At 42.9% G+C, this 22,794-nt stretch overlaps 1 protein-coding gene across 10 annotated transcripts in view; it reads right to left on the bottom strand.

Moving 5' to 3' along the window:
* RARB (retinoic acid receptor beta) overlaps positions 1 to 22,794 on the bottom strand; it is an 832,092-nt gene that overhangs the window by 604,180 nt on the left and 205,118 nt on the right. For 7 of the 10 annotated variants that reach the window (XM_073677991.1, XM_073677988.1, XM_073677990.1 and 4 more), the window contains one exon: positions 8,419 to 8,558. The exons of the other annotated variants lie outside the window; for them this stretch is intronic. The gene's annotated coding sequence lies outside the window, so the exon portion shown is untranslated. The remainder of the gene's footprint in view (positions 1 to 8,418; positions 8,559 to 22,794) is intronic. 10 annotated transcript variants of the gene reach the window in all.

Below are 22,794 nucleotides of genomic sequence, written 5' to 3'. Positions count from 1 at the left end.
AGGAGGGACCGTGCCAGCCAGAAGACTCCCCTGCGGTCCATCATCACCAGACAGCCGTTGGAACTGGTAGCCTTGGATCATGTAAAACTGACCCCAAGCAGAAGTGGCTACGTCTACGCGTTAACCATCGTGGATCACTACTCCCGGTTCTTGGTTGTCGTCCCCGTCAAGGACTTAACGGCTCACACAGCAGCTAGAGCCTTCCAGCAGCACTTCTGCCGTCCGCATGGATACCCGGAGCAGGTGCTGACGGACCAGGGGCCTGCCTTTGAAGCGGAGGTCTTCCAGGAGTTCTGCACCCTGTATGGATGCCGGAAGATAAGAACAACACCCTATCACCCGCAAACTAATGGACTTTGTGAGAAAATGAACCAGGTGGTGATAGATCTCCTGAAAACATTGCCCCTGGAGGAACGCAGTCTGTGGCCTGAGAAGCTGCCCGACCTGGTGGACCTATACAACCACATCCCTGTAGGTTCCACCAACTGTACCCCGGCTTACCTAATGAGGGCAAGACCTGGTAAGCTTCCTGTTGATCTGGATATGGGAGTCCTGACACCCGAGGACACTTCACCAGAAGCCAACTGGGACACAGAGAGGCAGCAGCAATACCGAAAAGTACAGGAGAGCGTGGAGCGTAGTCTCTGTCAAGCTAGGGAAAGACAAGAGAAAACTTACAACCAGTATGCTCCCGCTGTTCCCCTGGTGCCCGGAGAGCAGGTCTTGAAGAGGAAAAGACGGCTCCACAAGTTGGACGACCAATGGGAGAAGGACCCGTACACCGTACTGCCCTCAAGCCACGACAACCCAAAGATCTGTACAATCAGTAAAGACGGAGGGGAAACCACAGCCATTGTATCCCGGGATCACCTAAAGAAGTGTCCCGAACAGCTACGGAACCCTGAAGAGGAACAAGAGGACCCTCGACCCGTAGAGGAAAGGGAAGATATGGTTAGTACTGTGCTCGGAGACTTCCCTCGGTCTTGGACTCAAGTCAATGGTGCTGTTGTGGTACCCGTCCTCACGTTCCTCCAACCAGCATCCCAAGTGCCTACGGAGACACCGGTAGAACTGGAAGAACAGCCGGTCCAGGAGGCAGAAGGCCCCACACAAGCAGACCAGGAAAATCAACCCTCTGCTTATAGTGAGCCTGCCATACCCCTAGTGAGCCAAAGAGTCCGTAGACGGCTGCCCAGTTTACCCTTGACAGCTCCTATACCCTGTAGCTCAGGACCAATCAACCAGCTCCGTAAGTCCACTAGGGTCACTAGAGGCCAGCTGCCCATACGGTGGAGGATCTAAATGTTCAAGCTATTTTATTAATGTTTACCTGTTTATTGTTGCTTGTGTATAATTATGTGTTTCTAGTTATTTATAGGAGTCTTTGGTGGATTTACCGGGAATCCTTTGTGCATATAGTTGGAGCGTAACCCAGGACGGACTGAAAGACTGTTAAGGACTCGGGGCAGGACAGACCCCTACCTGGTTACGTCTCCCTGTGTTGGTGAAATGGACACCCTTGTTTTCCTCAAAAGTTACACCCGGTTGCGGACACGCCGTGACCACCTTATGTGTTGTCTCTATTAGAATGTTATTGTTTGCACCTTGTTATGTTTACAAAAGTATGTTTAGTCCCGGAGTACTGACTTTCACTAGGGGGGAATGTGGCACCCCAGGGGTCTGGTCTCCACAGTAATAGCAATGTTATGTCTGAGAGCAGGTGGGAGGTCTCTTGGTCAGGAATCCTATTCATGCCACACCTCCTGCCCGGTCCTGGGAGGGGAAGGACTTCCCCTATATAAAACTGGGGCTGAGGCAGGGTTAGAGAAAAGAAGAGGAGCAGCTTAGGAAAGAAAGATCAGGAGCTCAGTGGGAGCAGTGCTAAAAGGAATCAGGGGCTGGCAGCTGAAGAGCTCGCCCTGATTGAAGAGTTACCACCGGACCCGGAGTCCGAGGCTGTGGGGATTAACCCTGACCCAGCAGCAGAAACCGACCGGCAGGGGATTTCAGGTCCTCTGGCCAAGAAACCCGAAGGCACGGTCACACGCGTGGGACCAGCACCGCCGTCGTGGAGCGGAAGCCACTAGAAGGCCCCGAGTCACCGGCCATACGGGTGAGCACCACACGGTACACTCAGGGACGTGGGCTACCTTTACCCGCCTCTAGCAAGGAAGCCAGAAGAGTACAATTAGTTGGGGAGGCCTACAACTCCGCCTGGCCAAGGGGAATCCCATCTGCTCAAGGACTGACCAGGCCCCGACCGCTAGCCAGTACTCCGGGAGGGTCTATCTTTGTCACCAGTAAAGACCCTGAACTACACCGCATCGTCTCTGAGTGGTTCCTGCTACCCCCATCATCAACGTCGGCTGCCCTGAGGCCATACCCCTCCCGTTGGGGGTTACACCATCCACGCTGCACCATCCTTCCACCGGCCTCAGCGGTCTGCCCTGCAGTGGCAGCTCCATAGCTGCATTCAACGGGTGGCGTAGTCGTCCTACATCTACTGCTAATATACCGCCACTTAGTCTGACTCCCTGGGCACGGACCGGGTCATCGCCACGAGACTACTACCCCTATCCGATCCGGCTCCGGGTAGGCTCCCGCGTGCGCAACGCTGCGCGACTCAGGCCCAGGGGCGCGTCACTTTTATTTAAAATAATCTCTGGAGGCAGATTTTCAGGGAGCTCAATCATAGTCCCAAACAGCTCATTTACAGTACAGACCAAAAGTTTGGACACACCTTCTCATTTAAAGATTTTTCTGTATTTTCATGACTATGAAAATTGTACATTCACACTGAAGGCATCAAAACTATGACTTAACACATGTGGAATTATATACTTAACAAAAAAGTGTGAAACAACTGAAAATATGTCTTATATTCTAGGTTCTTCAAAGTAGCCACCTTTTGCTTTGATGACTGCCTTGCACACTCTTGGCATTCTTTTGATGAGCTTCAAGAGGTAGTCACCGGAAATGGTTTTCCAACAATCTTGAAGGAGTTCCCAGAGATGCTTAGCACTTGTTGGTCCTTTTGCCTTCACTCTGCGGTCCAGCTCACCCCAAACCATCTCGATTGGGTTCAGGTCTGGTGACTGTGAAGGCCAGGTCATCTGGCGTAGCACCTCATCACTCTCCTTCTTGGTTAAATAGCCCTTACACAGCCTGGAGGTGTGTTTGGGGTCATTGTCCTGTTGAAGAATAAATGATGGTCCAACTAAACGCAAACCGGATGGAATAGCATGCCGCTGCAAGATGCTGTGGTAGCCATGTTGGTTCAGTATGCCTTCAATTTTGAATAAATCCCCAACAGTGTCACCAGCAAAGCACCCCCACACCATCACACCTCCTCCTCCATGCTTCACGGTGGGAACCAGGCATGTAGCGTCCATCCGTTCACCTTTTCTGCGTCGCACAAAGACACAGTGGTTGGAACCAAAGATCTCAAATTTGGACTCATCAGACCAAAGCACAGATTTCCACTGGTCTAATGTCCATTCCTTGTGTTCTTTAGCCCAAACAAGTCTCTTCTGCTTGATGCCTGTCCTTAGCAGTGGTTTCCTAGCAGCTATTTTACCATGAAGGCCTGCTGCACAAAGTCTCCTCTTAACAGTTGTTGTAGAGATGTGTCCGCTGCTAGAACTCTGTGTGGCATTGACCTGGTCTGTAATCTGAGTTGCTGTTAATCTGCGATTTCTGAGGCTGGTGACTCGGATAAACTTATCCTCAGAAGCAGAAGTGACTCTTGGTCTTCCTTTCCTGGGGCGGTCCTCATGTGAGCCAGTTTCTTTGTAGCGCTTGATGGTTTTTGCAACTGCATTTGGGGACACCTTCAAAGTTTTCCCAATTTTTCGCACTGACTGACCTTCATTTCTTAAAGTAATGATGGCCACTTGTTTTTCTTTACTTATCTGCTTTTTTCTTGCCATAATACAAATTCTAACAGTCTATTCAGTAGGACTATCAGCTGTGTATCCACCCGACTTCTGCACAACACAACTGATGGTCCCAACCCCATTTATAAGGCAAGAAATCCCACTTTTTAAACCTGACAGGGCACAGCTGTGAAGTGAAAACCATTTCCGGTGACTACCTCTTGAAGCTCATCAAGAGAATGCCAAGAGTGTGCAAAGCAGTCATTAAAAGCAAAAAGTGGCTACTTTGAAGAACCTAGAATATAAGACATATTTTCAGTTGTTTCACACTTTTTTGTTAAGTATATAATTCCACATGTGTTAATTCATAGTTTTGATGCCTTCAGTGTGAATGTACAATTTTCATACTCCTGAAAATACAGAAAAATCTTTAAATGAGAAGGTGTGTCCAAACTTTTGGTCTGTACTGTACATATAAGAAAAACATGGATTTTTCTGGAATAAGACATTGGATCGCAGATATCAAACTATCACTTTTTTCAGCTTCCTATGACCTCTATGCCCATATAGACGGCTTAGAAGGGTTGATCCTACTGACATATCCCTTTTAAGCACTCCAGCATCAGAGGATTTACTTCTCACCCTTTCATTACCAAGCCTATTGCCAAAGACTTAAAAAAAAAGTTGTCTCCACATTAAGAAAGCCATACTTTTTTTTTTACTTTTAAGTCAATTCAGTTTTGTGAGGCCTTGTTTTTTTTGTAGGATGAGTTGACTTTTCAGTGGCACCTTTTAGGGGTACATATACCTTATTGATTACCTTTTACTAACTTTTTTGGGTAGAATAGCAAAAATCAGAAATTCCACTATTGTCTTATTGTATTTAAATGTAACATTTTTACTGTGTAGCAAAGAAAGATTTTTTTTTTTGGTGGCAAAATTTACGGTAGGTTATTTTTATGTTCTACAACTTTTGCACGGTAATATCATATTTCAACAATTTATTTCCATTTTCTTTTCTATTTTTATAGCACAAAGTGTCAACAGAGTGTGCAAACCATTATATACAGCTGCCCTGATTCAGCACAAGCAGTTATTGGAGATATCTTCACTCACAGCAGTTAACATCCCAAGCGATATGATACTTGCATATTTACATGTACACACGTGGTCAAAATTGTTAGAACCCCTCGTTTAATGAAAGAAAAACCCACAATGGTCACAGAAATAACTTGAATCTGACAAAAGTAATAATAAATTAAAAATCTATGAAAATGAACAAATTTAAGTCAGACATTGCTTTTCAACCCAGCTTCCACAGATTTTTTTAAAAAAGTTAAACTCATGAAATAGGCCTGGACAGAAATGATGATACCCCTTAAAATAATGTGACAAAAGGGACATGTTAAATCAAGTTGTGTCCACTAATTAGCATCACAGGTGTCTACAATCTTGTAATCAGTCAGTGGGCCTGTATATAGGGCTACATATTACTCACTGTGCTGTTTGGTGACATGGTGTGTACCACACTCAACATGGACCAGAGGAAGCAAAAGAAAGCGTTGTCTCAGGAGATTAAAAATAAAATTATAGACAAGCATGTAAAAGGTAAAGGTTATAAGACCATCTCCAAGCAGCTTGATGTTCCTGTGACTACAGTTGCACATATTATTCAGAAATTTAAGATCCATGGGACTGTAGCCAACCTCCCTGGACGTGGCCGCAGAAGGAAAATTGATGACAAATCAAAGACGGATAATATGAATGGTAACAAAAGAGCCCAGGATAACTTCTAAAGAAGTTAAAGGTGAACTTCAAGCTCAAGGAACATCAGTGTCAGATCGCACCATCCGTCGTTGTTTGATCCAAAGTGGACTTCATGGGAATCGACCAAGGAGAACACCATTGTTGAAAAAAAATCATAAAAAAGCCAGACTGGAATTTGCCAAACTACATGTTGTCAAGCCACAAAGCTTCTGGGAAAATGTCCTATGGGACAGATGAGACAAAAATGGAAGTTTTTGGCAAGGCACATCAGCTTTATGTTCACAGACAGAAAAATGAAGCATATCAAGAAAAGAACACTGTCCCTACTGTGAAACATGGAGGAGGCTCTGTTATCTTCTGGGGATGCTTTTCTGCATCTAGCACAGGGTGTCTTGAATCTGTGCAGGGTACAATGAAATCTCAAGACTATCAAGGGATTCTAGAGATAAATGTGCTGGCCAGTGTCAGAAAGCTTGGTCTCAGTCGCAGGTCATGGGTCTTGCAACAGGATAATGACCCAAAACACACAGCTAAAAAACACCTAAGAATGGCTAAGAGGAAAACATTGGACTATTCTGAAGTGGCCTTCTATGAGCCCTGACCTAAATCCTATTGAGCATCTTTGGAAAGAGCTGAAACATGCCGTCTGGAAAATGCAATCTTCAACAAGACATCTGGAGCAGTTTGCTCATGAGGAGTGGGCCAAAATACCTGTCGAGAGGTGCAGAAGTCTCATTGACAGTTACAGGAATCGTTTGATTGCAGTGATTGCCTCAAAAGGTTGTTCAACAAAATATTAAGTTAAGAAGAGAACCATCATTTCTGTCCAGGTCTATTTCAGGAGTTTAATTTTTAAAAAAAAATCTGTGGAAGCAGGGTTGAAAAGCAATGTCTGACTTTCATTTGTTCATTTTCATAGATTTTTAATTTATTATTATTTTTGTCAGATTCAAATTATTTCTGTGACCATTGTGGGTTTTTCTTTCATTAAACGAGGGGTATCAACAATTTTGACCATCTGTGTACATGTTGGAAATGGATTAAACATTTCATAATTTTTTTCCTATTTCTTTTTATGCTTATTTTGGCCACAGATGTAATAAAGCCTTAGGCTATGTTCACACATGTTTTTTTTTCTGCAGCTAAATCTGCTGCATATCTGCTGACAACTTTTCTCTGACAGGAAAACAGCTGTGTCAAAAATACAGGAAAACCTGTGTTTTTTTATGCGTTTTTGCAGCGTTTTTTTCACTGTCCTTCTGTCTCTATTTAGGCATGTACATAAAGTTCTGTGAAAAAAAAAGAATCCCATTCTATTTTGCCATCAAAAACGCAGGTGCGTTTTTTACTGCATTTTTGCAGCATTTACTTGCTTCCTTTGGGTGAAAAAACGCTGCAAAAACACTGAAAAAACTGACATGCTCTATTTTCCAAAAACGCAAGCATGGCGGAAAATACGCAGCAAACGAAAAGCAACAGCGTGAACTGAGAATTCTGATTTCTCATACACTTTGCTGGTACTGCAAAACGCAGCTGAAAATTTGCATAAAAATCTGCTGCAAAATACGCTGCAAAACACAATGTGTGTGAACATTGCCTTAGATGCTCTGCACAGCAGAGCTACAAAGACCCAAGTATATCCTGGAGCTACTAGCACTGGGCAATTGCTGCATCCTGAATTGTACAATGTAGAACAATTAGAACAATTGAAGAAACAATCAAAATTGGGAATCTAAATGTAAAAATAATGATATAGATAAATATGAGGTGAAGGTTTCTGTATTTAGTGTTGAACATTCAAAAGTTGTGTCCTATAGAATATAAGGTCAATGAGATCCTATTTTTACCAGGTGCAGCTAGTGCCTCTTATCTTTTACTAGCTTCAATTTATTTTCTTTTGGGAGAAGTGCTTAGCAAGAACAGTACAAACCCACTAAGCAGCAATTTACAGAAATATGCTGAAGGCCATTGATATAAAAGAGATAGAAAAGAGGCACATTGGCCAAAACTCAAGTTTAACTACCACAAAAAAATTAAAGCTCCAACACACAGAAGGAATAATGTCAAGACAGCCAAGTCTTATGAGATGTTGAATATTATGAATTGGTTATTCCTGAGAGATTGGAAATACTGATGCATACGAATCATATGATAAGCTTCACATTAAGATCATAAAACGTGTAAGCTGCAAAGTGTTGATTTACGGCTTACAGGGAGTGGCAACATCCCTAAGAGCAGCTACCAAAAAGTGGATCAAAACTTCACAAAAAAGCTCACCAAGCTTGTATCAGAGATTGCGTGATAAGGAGTGCATGGGCTCCTTAGTGACTTGGGGCAACTTCAGGAACACATGGGTTAACAGTAGTGTTGAGCGAGTATGTTCTGTTCCGAGTATGCTCGGGCCGAGCTCCGAGTATTTACAGCTGCTCGGTGATAAGGTTGAATCGCTCTCGTGTGCATGATTTGCAACTGTTTGACAGCTTTATTACATGTGAGGAATGTGTAAGAAATAGACATTCCTCACATGTAATAAAGCTGTCAAACAGTTGCAAATCATGCACACGGGAGCGATTTAACCTTATCGCTGAGCAGCTGTAAATACTCGGAGCTAGGGTTAATAGAACATACTCGCTCAACACTAGTTAGCAGCCAAGAACATCCTTAATATCAAAACTTTATTACAGATCAATCCATTAAAATTAATAAACCGAGCCATTGATTAATGTAAAAGAAATGAAATCATGCATCGCGCTTCAAACTACATTATGTTACACACCTGTCCAGGCTCTGCTTCCTTCTCCTTGGTCTGCTGCCCTCTGTTGTGCTCCACTTTGAGTTTTTCAGGTTGCCCGGCTTGGTTCACTGATGTAATCTCCCTAATCCTAATTCCTGCTTTCTGTACCGATGCCCGGGGTCCTGTGTACAAAGCCGAAACTGAGGTTTAGATGATCCATCTCCCCAGGTGAGCCTAAACACATTCTTTGTTTGGATTTTGTGCATGTACTAGACTGCTATCCCATGTGTACCAAAAAGTACATCTGGCTAAATATTATGCAAGCAACACTATTTTCTCAGCTTAGTCTTTAGGATGTGTAATTTTCAGTTCACTTTAAGCGTCAAAGCTCTGCTGTTGGTTGGATAGCCATGTGCATGCGCCACTGCCCATCATTAATCATCTCAAGGGAAAGAGGAACGGGAACCAAAAGGCCAGAACTAGTTAGTTCATTACTAACTAGGACTCTAGCTTCAGATAACAATTTTATGGGGCGATCATTTTTCAGCCTGAATATTGAGAACCACAATGAATGAAATTTGTGCCAGTTGAAATCAACCGCTGGAGGGCCTGACTTTGTGAACTGATTTTGCTGATGTTAGTCATGGTAGAATAATGCCTCATTCAAGTTTTGCTATGTTTCCCACGGCATCTTAGTTCCACTCCTGATTGACACCATTTACCAATGGATGCATCATCAATTTTAATTCACAGTATATGCTTTGAGAGTTTTGCATTCCACACTATATATACTTAATTTCAGGGTATTTATTTATCCAATATAACAAATATATGCCACATAAATAAGATTTCTGAGCTATCACATGCAATAAGTAACCAGTTGTTATTTGTTACAATTCTGTACTCATACAGGGAAACAGGTCCCCAGAGTCCGGTTTGGCAGTATTTTTTAGAAGAAGAAACAGAAAATAAAGAGACCTGTGTCAGATAGCATAGTACTCATATAATTGAGAAGTCTAAAGAATACTAGCACTTTCAAGATCCAAAATGGAGAACAGCTAATCACAATGTGGGGTCATTCAGATTCCTCCTCATTATGGTCACGTATGAGAAAGTCCCCAGGTCACAATCATCTCTTCTTTTCAAGATGCCTATTAGAACATCCTTGCATGTGAAGATACAATAGAATTGAGTTTAATATTCACAATGATCAATTGCTTCCTTAATAGATAAATGGGTTTTCTTAATAGGAAGAAATTGATAATTATGAAACATTGAACGCAGAAGGAAGAAACTGGAAATTGCTAGACATCAAGCTCAATTGTATTGCATTTTAACATGCAAGGAAGTTATAATAAAGATATTAAAAAGAACAAAATAGAAAAAATAATAAAACAAATGAAGACATGGAGAATCAGCTCGCCTTCCCAGATGTAATTTCAGTTGAAAAACTCTTGTAAATCCATGAAGTAATCTCAGCTGTGTGCGCCGAAAAACAGACACCGAGACGGTTCTCATATGAGGATAGATCCATGGGAATAGAATAGAAGTTCCAGCAGACGCAAAAAAATATAATGAAAAAGTATAACCTTTAATGGATCATAGTTAAAAAATGTACAGAATTAAATCTCCTGTGATCTTATATAACTATGAAAATATATTTTAGCATTAGATTTTTTTGTCGATGCTGGAACTTCCATTCCCATGGATCTATCTCCATTAAAGGGAATCTGTCAACAGGTTCTGTTATGTAATTTGAGAGCAGCATTAAGTAGGGGAAGAGACTCTGATTTTAGGCATGTGTCATTTACTAGGCTGTTTTCTGTAGGATCAATGAAATCAGTGTTGTATCGGAAGATTATTACTACTGGACTAGCTGTCACACGTCACCTAGACCTGCTGCTCTGTATAACCCTGCCCACACCACTGATTGATAGATTTCTCCCAATGCACACTGTACACAGAAAGCTGCCAATCAGTGGCGTGGGCAGGGTTATACAGAGCTCAATATTCTGAGCACTGCTAGATCTGCAGCAGAGAAACAATGATTTTATAAAAACTACTGTACTCCGTAAACTAAGTGATGCAATGCTGGAATCAAGGTCTGTGTCCCTATCTTATGATGCTCTTAGATGTGGGGAGCAAAATCCTGGTGACAGATTTTCTTTAAAAATAACAGTTGAGTAAGAATCTCCCCTTTGCGATCTACAGGTTGTCTCTTCAGTGACCATAGATGAGGAGGAACCTGGACGACCACAGATGAGGAGGAACCTGGATGACCACAGATGAGGAGGAACCTGGACGGCCACAGATGAGGAGGAACCTGGACGGCCACAGATGAGGAGGAACCTGGACGACCACAGATGAGGAGGAACCTGGACGGCCACAGATGAGGAGGAACCTGGACGACCATAGATGAGGAGGAACCGGGACGACCCCACAAGGCTTTTTCCATTTTGATACTTGTAAGTGTGCCTGAATTTGTTATACTGCCCAATTGTACAAGTACTACACTATCAGGCATCATTCACGTATCCGTATTTAAACACATGTGAAAAAATGGTACTCGTGTCATCAGTGTTTGGTCTGTGTGTCTGTTTTTACCAACAGTGTTTTTCAAGGATGAAAAAATAAATATATTAATTGTAAAGATTCTCCTATCCATTGCAATGTTAAATACAGACAACACACGGATGGCTCTCTGATGATATCCATGTGCTGTACGTGTTTTTCACGGACCCATAGACATCTATTGGTCCTTTTCATCTGTGACAACGGAAAGAAACAGACATCATAGACTATACTGGGTACATAGTGTGTGAATGAGCCCTTGGATGCGGGTTCTCTATAGATTTCTATACTCTTTACAGTGGAATATACAGTATGTAATTAAGATTCCATTTCTAACATATTGATATCATCAGACTTCACTTACTTTTCTTATAATTATGATATAATATAGGACCAGACACTTCAGAAAGCGTGACACAATAACCACCACAATGTCCCTTTTTACATCACAATATCTCCCCACTAATTATCCCTTATTTTTAAACTCAATAAGACCAAAATGTCATATTCTTATTAGAAATCAAGTTATTAAAACCTGAGCGGCATTACAACACACAATGTAAAACGTGCAAATAGTGCAGGAAATTTCCAGCTAATTTGAAGACATTAAATTTCCTGCAAGTACCAATTTAGCTCAGCACTATAGTCATAAAAATAAACTGTTTAGTTAATACAAACCAGATATAGAACTATTACCTAGCACACATGCAAGCTGCCATATGGACAGTAATTATTATCTCTAGTGCACAAACAATACTAAACAGCAGGAACATCAACTTTATAGGGACAGGTTTATATGGTCCATAAATATTCAATCAAACAACAATTCACATTTTTCTGTGTTCAGAAGCTTATCATTTTATAGAGCTGCATTCATTGATAAGAAGGAATCAGGCAAAATGTACAACACATCGTAATGTTTTATGTACTAGGAAAAAATATCACAAGTCTGTGGACAGATATGCGGTTTTAATTTACGGCACTCAGGAAAATTAAATGTATATCAGGTATGTGTCTAATTTAGTTCTGCTGATTCCACAGCTGTCACTGCAGGATAAGACATAGACAGCAAGGAAAGAAAGCTGCAAGAAAGATATATGGGCCACGGCAGCCAACATGTGGTTTGTCAAGCAAGGGAAGGTTATACTCTCGAGTGTCCCCCCACCATTTGGGCTATTAGCCCAAATGCAAATTCACGTATGTGGTTGCTGGGCCATGCAATGCATTAGTGGGGGATGCGATGCATTAGTGCATTCCGCTGCATGTGTACATGATTTACTTTAGTGGTCATTAGTGCAGTGACCGTTTAATGAAAGTTATTACCTAGGACACCGAAAATATCCAGGTTGCCGGCCGGGGACCAATCAGCTTAGATTGGTGAGATTGGTCCTTCTGTACAGACAGACCAATAACACAACACAAGAGGCTGATTTATCCAGCTTTCCTAGCTCCAATTGTCAAAGGTGTGTCACAAAGAAGATCGGAGCTGGCTGTCGCTAAAAACTGTACGCCTCGGCAAAAATTAAAGAAATTAATTAAATGAATCCCCTTCTTGACCCAATTGCCAACCCTATGCAACCCCTCTCCATTTCTTGGAAATCTGACAAATATTCTCTAAGCCATGGCGGGGACGTGTTCTTTCCTTTGAATGTTGCCATTTATCATGGGTCAGCATCATAAAGGGGAAGAAGTACACGCCCCAGTGAAACCTACCTAATAACATCGACATGGACTTTAAAAAAAGTTAACTCATTAGGTGCCAAATACTTTTACTGCTAATATCTCCGCAACGGTGAGGCAAAATTAAAAAAATAATTCTATTCTGCTTTACAGCCGCTATTCATTTTGGAGAAAGGTCCTCTTTAACACAGCCTGATAGATTGTCACTAACCTAGTGACACAATATTGTACAGCTCTAATTTTTGCAGCTTTTCTTTTTCTTAGTTCTTGTTAAAATTAATATTTCTAGAAAATAAAAATGAAGTTTTAATAAGTTAGGTTGATACGTTATAAAGCAACACTTGTTATTCTTGTTTTATAAAATGTCACGCCAGAGTTACAGGGATTTGCAATATTGTGGTCAAACACAGATTCTGGGTGGAGGAATGAGGTTCAGTTTTTACGGTCACCCTCCTCTTTTAGCAATTTGTCACTAGATAAATCCTATTCCCCATAGAGGCGATAGAAGTAGTGCTAAAACACTTTCCAACGAAATTGACCCTCATTGCATCCCAGCCCAAACGATAGTTTCTGGCAACAATTTGGTCGTTGCCACGTTCTTGGGAAACTGCTTTACAAATTGTGGGGTCCATTTTTCCTAATACTCTGAAAAAATTAAAAATTTGAGATAAAGCTACATTCTATTGCAAAAATAAAATATTTTCTTCATTCCATTCGTTCCACATTGAATTAATTCCTGTGAAGCACTTCAAGGGTTTACAAACTTATCGACAGCAGTTTTGATTACTATGAGGGGTACAGTTTTTAAAATATCACTTTTGGGCTTTTTTTTCACGTCATATCAAAAGTGACTGCAGACTTGTAGCTTAAGATCAGACAGCTTAATAAACTTTTTCATCCTCATTTGTGGAACTTCTTAAAGGGAACCTGTCACCAGGTTTAACTGATATGAGATACGGACAGAAACTTTTAGCCCTCATATACAGCATTCTACAATGCTGTGTATAAGCCCCAGATTCGACCTGCAAGGTGGGACCTAGGGTTGCAGTCTGGTCCGAGGGGTGTCGCTCGTCCTGGACCAGCGCCTCTCTTCTTCTTTCGATGCCATCCTCCTTCTTGCTTTGTGTGGATGATGCATGCTTATGTCATCCACACAGTCTCCCCAACAAGGCGCTCCTGCGCAGGCATACTTCTCTGCCCTGAACAGGGCAGAGCAAAGTATTGCAGGGTGCAGGCCCCAGGAAAAGTCAAAGAGCCCCAACGCCTACACACTACACTAATTTACTCTGCCCAGTCATGGCAGAAAAGTACGCCTTTGCAGGAGCACCTTGCCGGGGAAGACTGTGTGGATGATGAAGGGACGCATCATCCACACAAAGCAAGAAGGATTACAGCATTGAAAGAAAAAGGGAGGCACCGGACCAGGACAAGCAACATCCATCGTGCTGGACCGCCCCCTAGGTGAGTATAATAAAATCTTGTTTACTTCTCTTCCAGGTCGGATCGGGGGCTTATATACAGCTTTATAGAATGCTATATATGAGAGCTAAAGGTGCTGGCTGTATCTCATATCGGCCAAACCTGGTGACCGGTTCGCTTTAAATAATGAATATTGTTCACAGCGTACCTACCATTTTCAAGTAAACTTTAGACATGTCAGAGAAAAATCAAGTATTTTAGTAAGTTGCAGTGATGAGATCTTTGTTGATTATTAGAAAGAAGGAGCTGAACAGATCACCAGAGCACGATTCCACCGAGGACCCCGACAGCATTGTCATTGGTCCTCAGCAGACCGTGCACAGGTTATAGAAAGTCTATAAGCTCATAACTGCTTAACCAGAAAGCAAGTCAGGGCAGAAGAAGTTCACGTCACTGTGGAACTATTTTTTAATGAAACACTAAGCACACTTTTAACACAGTGCAGTTTGGCATTTATGCTTATTATTTTTAGAAAGCCGGTAATGGATTCTACAAACAAGTAAATTAGAAAATAAGTATAATTAAAAGAATCAAAGCCACATATCTTGGGTAGCTTGGCTCCCCTATGCTCAGATAGGCAGACTGTAAATAGTGTTTGACCATGAGGGAGGAGAGCAGAGAAGCTCACAATAGAGTACAGATGTGTGCTTGACCTGCAGATCAAAACAGCTAAGCTAAGTGCTTGTACATTGCAGTACAAACAGTACTTTCAGCAAGAAGTTTAAAAAAAAGGAAGCATGATAAAATAAAGGAGTACATTACAAAGATTCATAAATTTGTAAAGATTGATCAACAATTAAATATAAACAAAAAAAAAGTTACTCTTTAAATCTTATAAACTCCATAGTCATTAAGAATCAATTAAATAGACTCCTGAGCTGACTGCATCTGTTTCTGAGAAAACTGGCAACAACCAGTATAAATATATGTACACTGCTCAAAAAAATAAAGGGAATACTTAAACAACAGAATATAACTCCATGTAAATCAAACTTCTGTGAAATCAAACTGTCCACTTAGGAAGCAACACTGATTGACAATCAATTTCACATGCTGTTGTACAAATGGAATAGATAATAGATGGAAATTATTGGCAATTATCAAGACACCCTCAACAAAGGAGTGGTTCTGCAGGTGGGGACCACAGACCACATCTCAGTACCAATGCTTTCTGGCTGATGTTTTGGTCACTTTTGAATGTTGGTTGTTGCCTTCACACTTGTGGTAGCATGAGACGGACTCTACAACCCACAGAAGTTGCTCAGGTAGTGCAGCTCATCCAGGATGGCACATCAATGAGAGCTGTGGCAAGAAGGTTTGCTGTGTCTGTCAGCGTAGTGTCCTAAGGCTGGAGGCGCTACCAGGAGACAGGCCAGTACACCAGGAGACGTGGAGGGGGCCGTAGGAGGGCAACAACCCAGCAGCAGGACCGCTACCTCCACCTTTGTGCAAGGAGGAACAGGAGGAGCAATGCCAGAGCCCTGCAAAATGACCTCCAGCAGGCCACAAATGTGCATGTGTCTGCAAAAACAGTTAGAAACCGACTCCATGAGGGTGGTATGAGGGCCAGACGTCCACAGATGGGGGTTGTGCTCAAAGCCCAACTCTGTGCGAGACGTTTGACATTTGCCTCAGAACACCAGGATTGGCAAAGTCGCCACTGACGCCCTGTGCTCTTCACAGATGAAAGCAGGTTCACACTGAGCACATGTGACAGACATGACAGGGTCTGGAGACGCCGTGGCTGTGCGGCCCTCTACAGAAATGCCACCCCACACCATGTGCTCGCCAGAGGTAGCCTGACTGCCATTAGGTACTGAGATGAGATCCTCAGACCCCTTGTGAGACCATATGCTGATGCGGTTGGCCCTGGGTTCCACCTAATGCAGGACAATGCCAGACCTCATGTGGCTGGAGTGTGCCAGCAGTTCCTGCAAGATGAAGGCATTGAAGCTATGGACTGGCCCGCCCGTTCCCCAGACCTGAATCCGATTGAGCACATCTGGGACATCATGTCTCGCGCCATCCATCAACGTCACGTTGCACCACAGACTGTCCAGGAGTTGGCGGATGGCTTTAGTCGAGGTCTGGGAGGAGATCCCACAGGAGACCATCTGCAACCTCATCAGGAGCATGCCCAGGCGTTGTAGGGAGGTCATACAGGCACATGGAGGCCACACACAATACTGAGCTTCATTTTGACTTGTTTTAAGGACATTACATCAAAGTTGGATCAGCCTGTAGTGTGTTTTTCCACTTTAATTTTGGGAGTGACTCCAAATCCAGGCCTCCATTGGTTAATAAATTTGTTTTCCATTGATGATTTTTGTGTGATTTTGTTGTCAACACATTCAACTTTGTACAGAACAAAGTATTCAATGAGAATATTTCATTCATTCAGATCTAGGATGTGTTATTTGAGTGTTCCCTTTATTTTTTTGAGCAGTGTATATTGCACAGGGGTTAGAAACATTTTCGTAGACTCCTGAATGTAAAATCTGGAATTGCAAGTAAGTAGGCATACATATAAGGCATCTAGGAAAGCTGGTTGGCAATTTGTCTGGCTGTTAAAGGGAATCTGTCACCCCTGGCACTTATCTGACCTCTAATATGGGCATACAAGTGATAGAAATGTAAATCTATTCCTACCTGTATGCTTCATATTAGAGGTCTTGTTGCTGTGAAATGTCTTTTTATTCAATCAAGTTTCTGATGCTTGCAGGCCCGGGGACTGCAAGAAATCCACGCCTACTGTGGTTATTATAATGTTTCCCCCCTCCCCTGCATGTCACAGTGCCCTGTGAAGTGCAGTTGCAGCAGCAGCCAAATCCGGGCACTGTGACATGGAGGAGTGGGGGGAAGCATTGTAATTCATACAGGACGCGGGGATTTCTTCCAGTCCCCGGGACTGGAACACATCAGAAACTTGTAGGAATAAAAAAAACATTTCACAGCAACAAGACCTCTGTAGCGTCGGCGTCCCTGCCTCCTGCCAGGCAGGGATGCTGTTCCCCTCACCTCTCCGCTCCATGCCCGGCGTCCTCCTCCCCCTCTCTTAAAGGGGCCTCGCGCGCCGTCCTAAGGAGTCCCCGGCCAATGGCCGGAGGACCTCACCATATATAAGGCACCTCCTCCAAAATGGAGGTGCCCAAGCAATGTTGTTGCATAGTCTATCACTCTGCTTCAGCCCTCAGGTCCCGTTACCAGTTACCTGCCAGATTCCTGCTTGATACCTGCCTGATACTTGTCTATCTACTTGCATTCCTGCGGTCCGACAGTCTGCCTACCAGCCCTGCCAGTCTGTCTATGGATCTGATTGCCCGCTCACCTGGGAGCGCCCATCTGCTACCTGCCTGCTAGCCTACCTGGAGGCTCTGCCGTCACGTGCTGTGACCACCTGCCTGCCCAGAGACTCTTACCCGCTCACCTGGGAGCGTCCGCCTGCTACCTGCCTGCTAGCCTACCTGGAGGCTCTGCCGTCACGTGCTGTGACCACCTGCCTGCCCAGAGACTCTTACCCGCTCACCTGGGAGCGTCCGCCTGCTACCAGCCTGCTAGCCTACCTGGAGGCTCTGCCGTCACGTGCTGTGACCACCTGCCTGTCCAGAGACTCTTACCCGCTCACCTGGGAGCGTCCGCCTGCTACCTGCCTGCTAGCCTACCTGGAGGCTCTGCCGTCACGTGCTGTGACCACCTGCCTGTCCAGAGACTCTTGCCCGCTCACCTGGGAGCGTCCGCCTGCTACCTGCCTGCTAGCCTACCTGGAGGCTCTGCCGTCACTTGCTGTGACCACCTGCCTGTCCAGAGACTCTTGCCCGCTCACCTGGGAGCATCCACCTGCTAGCCTATCTGGAGGCTTCGCCGTCACTTGCCGTGACCACCCGCCTGTCAAGAGACTGTCCCCGTCACTTGCCGTGACCTCCTGCCCTTCTACCCAGAGACTGTCCCCGTCACTTACAGCGACCTCCTGCCCTTCTACCCAGAGACTGTCCCCGTCACTTGCCGTGACTACCTGCCCGCCTACCCTGGGAGCCACCCGCTTCCTTACAAGGACTGCCCCTTTGTATCGTAGCTCAGAGGTTCCACCTCCCAGACCCGTTACAACCTCTAATATGAGACATACAGGTAGGTATAGATTTACATAGATTTTTCTATCACCTGTATGCCCATATTAGAGGTCAGATAAGTGCCAAGGGGTGATAGATTCCCTTTAACACCAGGGTCTCCAATATTGGTTGTTGCCCAACTTTGGCAAGAATAGACAAAACTAACGGATTTGTAAAACATTGACACACAGACATCTTCTTCCACTGGGAGGAAAGCTATTTTTCATATATTTTTACAGCACTGCCTTGCCTCGAAGGCTCCCTTCGAGTTTGACCTCCACAATAAGAACAATACCTTCTAAGGTCCAACACACAGGCACATAGCCGACCAGAACCCTCCTCTGTGCGAAGACTACTCATGTCATTTTTACCATCAAAAACAGACTCAAATATAGTTAAAGGGGTTAATCTGGTGCCATTTGTGTCCATCAAAAGATGGATCCGTTTTATTTACACAAGTTTGAGCCTAGCCCAAGAAGCAACAACTCTGAAATAATGCCGTTGGTAAGGAAGTGTTGCCTACATGCTTTTGCAGTATATTATACTCTTGTGCTATAAAGTATTTGTAGTATATTTATTAATCTATTCCCTGGCTTTCACTATGGAAAAATAAGGAAAAAGAAGGAATAGGGGAAGAAAAAAGAAGGAAGAAGGAGGAAAATAAGAAAGAACGAAGAAAAAGGAGAAGAAAAAGAAGAAACAAGCAGAAAAAGAAGAAAAAAAAGAAGTAAAAATAAGAAAAATAAGAACAAGGAGAGGTAAAAAGAAGAAAGAAGAAGAAAAAGGAGAAGACGAAGAAGAAGAAAGAAGAAGAAAGAGAAAAATGAGTGTGGGCTACAGATGGGCTTTTCTGGTTTGACAGCTGGACACTGTATTTCAGTGAAAGAACTAGCATACTTGTTCTGATGTAACACTGCTCTAAAGGCATCCTATCACTTGGATCTCTGCCAGTAGAATCAGTACCTTCTGTAGACTTTGTCTAGTCAAAAGAATATGCAGGGAGAGATCATCTACATGGGTTAGATAAGGCTTTTGCGTTTCAAACTGGCACTCCAGCCATTGTAATTTATAGCAAAGTGAGGACAATACTAATTGTATGAAGAATGTGTGGTTATGAAAACAGAGGTCAGAAATGCAGTAAATGCCTAAACACAATTTCTTGCCTCCTTGTGAAAAAAAAGTTGAAGGAGTGCAAAAACTGAAAGAGCAAGGAATAAATTAGTTTACTTATAAAGAATCGTCATAAATCATTTTAAGGTGGTTCCCTTTGTGTAACTTTCACAATCCAGTTTGCAGCCAGTAGAAAAGGTTCACTTGATGATTAAGAGTCTCCTTTTGGATGAGCGGGAGATGGAAAAAAAAAAAAAAAAATCACATTTCTAGTAAATCAAGAGTGCATGGATTTTTAGGCAAAACTAGATTAAAAGAGGATGAGAGGTGACATTGCTAGAACCCAGAGTCATTAATAATATCGAGTTATAAATCAAAGTTTCAGACAGAACAAAGAGAGCAGCAAACAAACAAGAGGATACACAGGGTATTGTAGCAAAGTAGGACAAAACTCTGGAAAGCAACAATAGGGATGGCACTGCCAATAAAGTGCACTTGAGTTATGGTTGCATTCATTTCCCAGAGTCACGGAAAGTGACAGAGTTCACACATGATGTCCGAATGTGCAAAACATAGCACACGTGACTGTAATAGCAACCAGGTCCTCGTGGCATCTGCTAATGCCACCAAGCATTAGATATAATTTTCCACTTAATGCTACGACATAAATAATATTAAAAGCAATAAATAATGCTATTTAGAGCAGATACCTTGGTACAGTTTTTGGCGCAACTCCAACAATAATGTTCCTTCTTCATCAGGGTCTACAGTACAGGCATAAATTTGGCAGAGGAAACGCATGAAAATCCGTAGCACTGAATTTTAATGGTTATGCATAAAAATGCTAAGCAAGTACAGGTGTTAAGCAGATTTAAAATTTTACCTCCACTAAAACATATTTACTACAGCTCCCAAATGGTTGTCCATATACCAAATTCCCAATAAAAGTGTTTCTAAACCAGCATGTGACAGGTTTGGCTATAAATGCCAGCCATAGTCTAAAGAAAAGTAATTCAAACCACTTCATCTTTCAGAACATATGAGCTTATAATATTCCTATTGTAATATTATCTGAGAAGTAATAAAAATATGTATATTCCCATGTAGATTTATGGCCGTATAAACCAGCAGGAATCGTTCCATCCTATCAAGATTCAAAGAGTCTCACGTACCTGCCGGCATCATGTATGGCACCACCGAGTAAGGGGAATGGAGTCTGGGGGGATGAATGGGGAGCGTTACCTCCGATGAGATGATGCAATGAAATCATTGGGAATGATTTATGCCCCTCTGATACGGTTCACAGGAGCTTACATTTGCTCTCGGTCCCCCGCTTCTCTCTAACATAACTCCTTTCTTATTTTGATTTTATAATATTATAAACTCTTCACTTGCAGTAATCGGGTAGATTTACTCCGCCGAGCAAGTCATAATTCTACTTTATTGCAGCTTTTGTTGGGAATTGTTTTATTGTGCCGAGTTCAGAGGATAATTCACAAAAAAATTCCAATACAGAAGCAATGAAACATTAATGCAGCTCCTCCACGCTGCATACCAAGCGCTCAGCTGTTGAGGTGACTACTGCGTGGCCATAGAGTATGCTTTAGTATCGATAAAAAGCATAACAATAGTTATACTGCCTACACTCATACATACAAAAGGCGTATTTCCAAATAAATGGACCAAGAAATGAAACACAAGAAAGAAAGGGCCTGTAAACACGGCTGTAAATCTACCACCACAATCTTACTCCTGCCCTCACACAATATTGGTATACATTGCTATACTACACCTGTACATTTAATTACGGATTCTGCTTCATGTTACATTTACTCACTAAGAATACAGAATATAACTAAAAGAACACCACAGCAACCATAAATATATCAAATGTATATTATTTAGAAATAATTTAGACCCCTTGAGAAAGGCAAGTGATGAAAAGCGCATTGGGGGACGGCCTCAGGGTGGTGGTTTGATTTAAGGAGTGCTCTTGGAGGTATGTATGGGTTTATGTGTATCTAGGGGTACCTGTGGTGGACTCAGATTGACTTGGGGATACTCACCTCTCATATTATTGTAGAGCAAGTGATCCATCTATGTATGATGTGATCTCATTATACTATGCCACCATATACTGTTGGTCATTGTTGCTTTTAGACTGTTGTATCCACCCTTTTTAACCTCCCATTTCCATGTACAGTACAGACCAAAAGTTTGGACACACCTTCTCATTTAAAGATTTTTCTGCATTTTCATGACTATGAAACTTGTACATTCACACTGAAGGCATCAAAACTATGAATTATATACTTAACAAAAAAGTGTGAAACAACTGAAAACATGTCTTATATTCTACGTTCTTCAAAGTAGCCACCTTTTGCTTTGATGACTTCTTTGCACACTCTTGGCATTCTCTTGATGAGCTTCAAGAGGTAGACACCGGAAATGGTCTTCCAACAATCTTGAAGGAGTTCCCAGAGATGCTAAGCACTTGTTGGCCCTTTTGCCTTCACTCTGCGGTCCAGCTCACCCCAAACCATCTCGATTGGGTTCAGGTCTGGTGACTGTGGAGGCCAGGTCATCTGGTTTAGCACCCCATCACTCTCCTTCTTGGTCAAATAGCCCTTACACAGCCTGGAGGTGTGCTTGGGGTCATTGTCCTGTTGAAAAATAAATGATGGTCCAACTAAACGCAAACCGGATGGAATAGCATGCCGCTGCAAAATGCTGTGGTAGCCATGCTGGTTCAGTATGCCTTCAATTTTGAATAAATCCCCAACAATGTCACCAGCAAAGCACCCCCACACCATCACACCTCCTCCTCCATGCTTCACGGTGGGAACCAGGCATGTAGAGTCCATCCGTTCACCTTTTCTGTGTTGCACAAAGACACGGTGGTTGGAACTAAAGATCTCAAATTTGGACTCATCAGACCAAAGCACAGATTTCCACTGGTCTAATGTCCATTCCTTGTGTTCTTTAGCCCAAACAAGTCTCTTCTGCTTGTTGCTTGTCCATAGCAGTGGTTTCCTAGCAGCTATTTTAACATGAAGGCCTGCTGCACAAAGTCTCCTCTTAACAGTTGTTGTAGAGATGTGTCTGCTGCTAGAACTCTGTGTGGCATTGACCTGGTCTCTAATCTGAGCTGCTGTTAACCTGCGATTTCTGAGGCTGGTGACTCGGATAAACGTATCCTCAGAAGCAGAGGTGACTCTTGGTCTTCCTTTCCTGGGGCGGTCCTCATGTGAGCCAGTTTCTTTGTAGCGCTTGATGGTTTTTGCAAATGCACTTGGGGACACTTTCAAAGTTTGCCCAATTTTTCGGACTGACTGACCTTCATCTCTTAAAGTAATGATGGCCACTCGTTTTTCTTTACTTAGTTGCTTTTTTCTTGCCATAATACAAATTCTAACAGTCTATTCAGTAGGACTATCGGCTGTGTATCCACCAGACTTCTGCACAACACAGC

The sequence above is a fragment of the Phyllobates terribilis genome, unplaced genomic scaffold (genome assembly GCF_046119375.1).
Source record: "Phyllobates terribilis strain yellow unplaced genomic scaffold, ASM4611937v1 Scaffold_4__5_contigs__length_816908805, whole genome shotgun sequence".
In the NCBI taxonomy this organism is placed as follows: domain Eukaryota; kingdom Metazoa; phylum Chordata; class Amphibia; order Anura; family Dendrobatidae; genus Phyllobates; species Phyllobates terribilis.
Note: the sequence above shows the minus strand (reverse complement) of the source record. Positions and strands in the feature narration are given on the sequence as shown.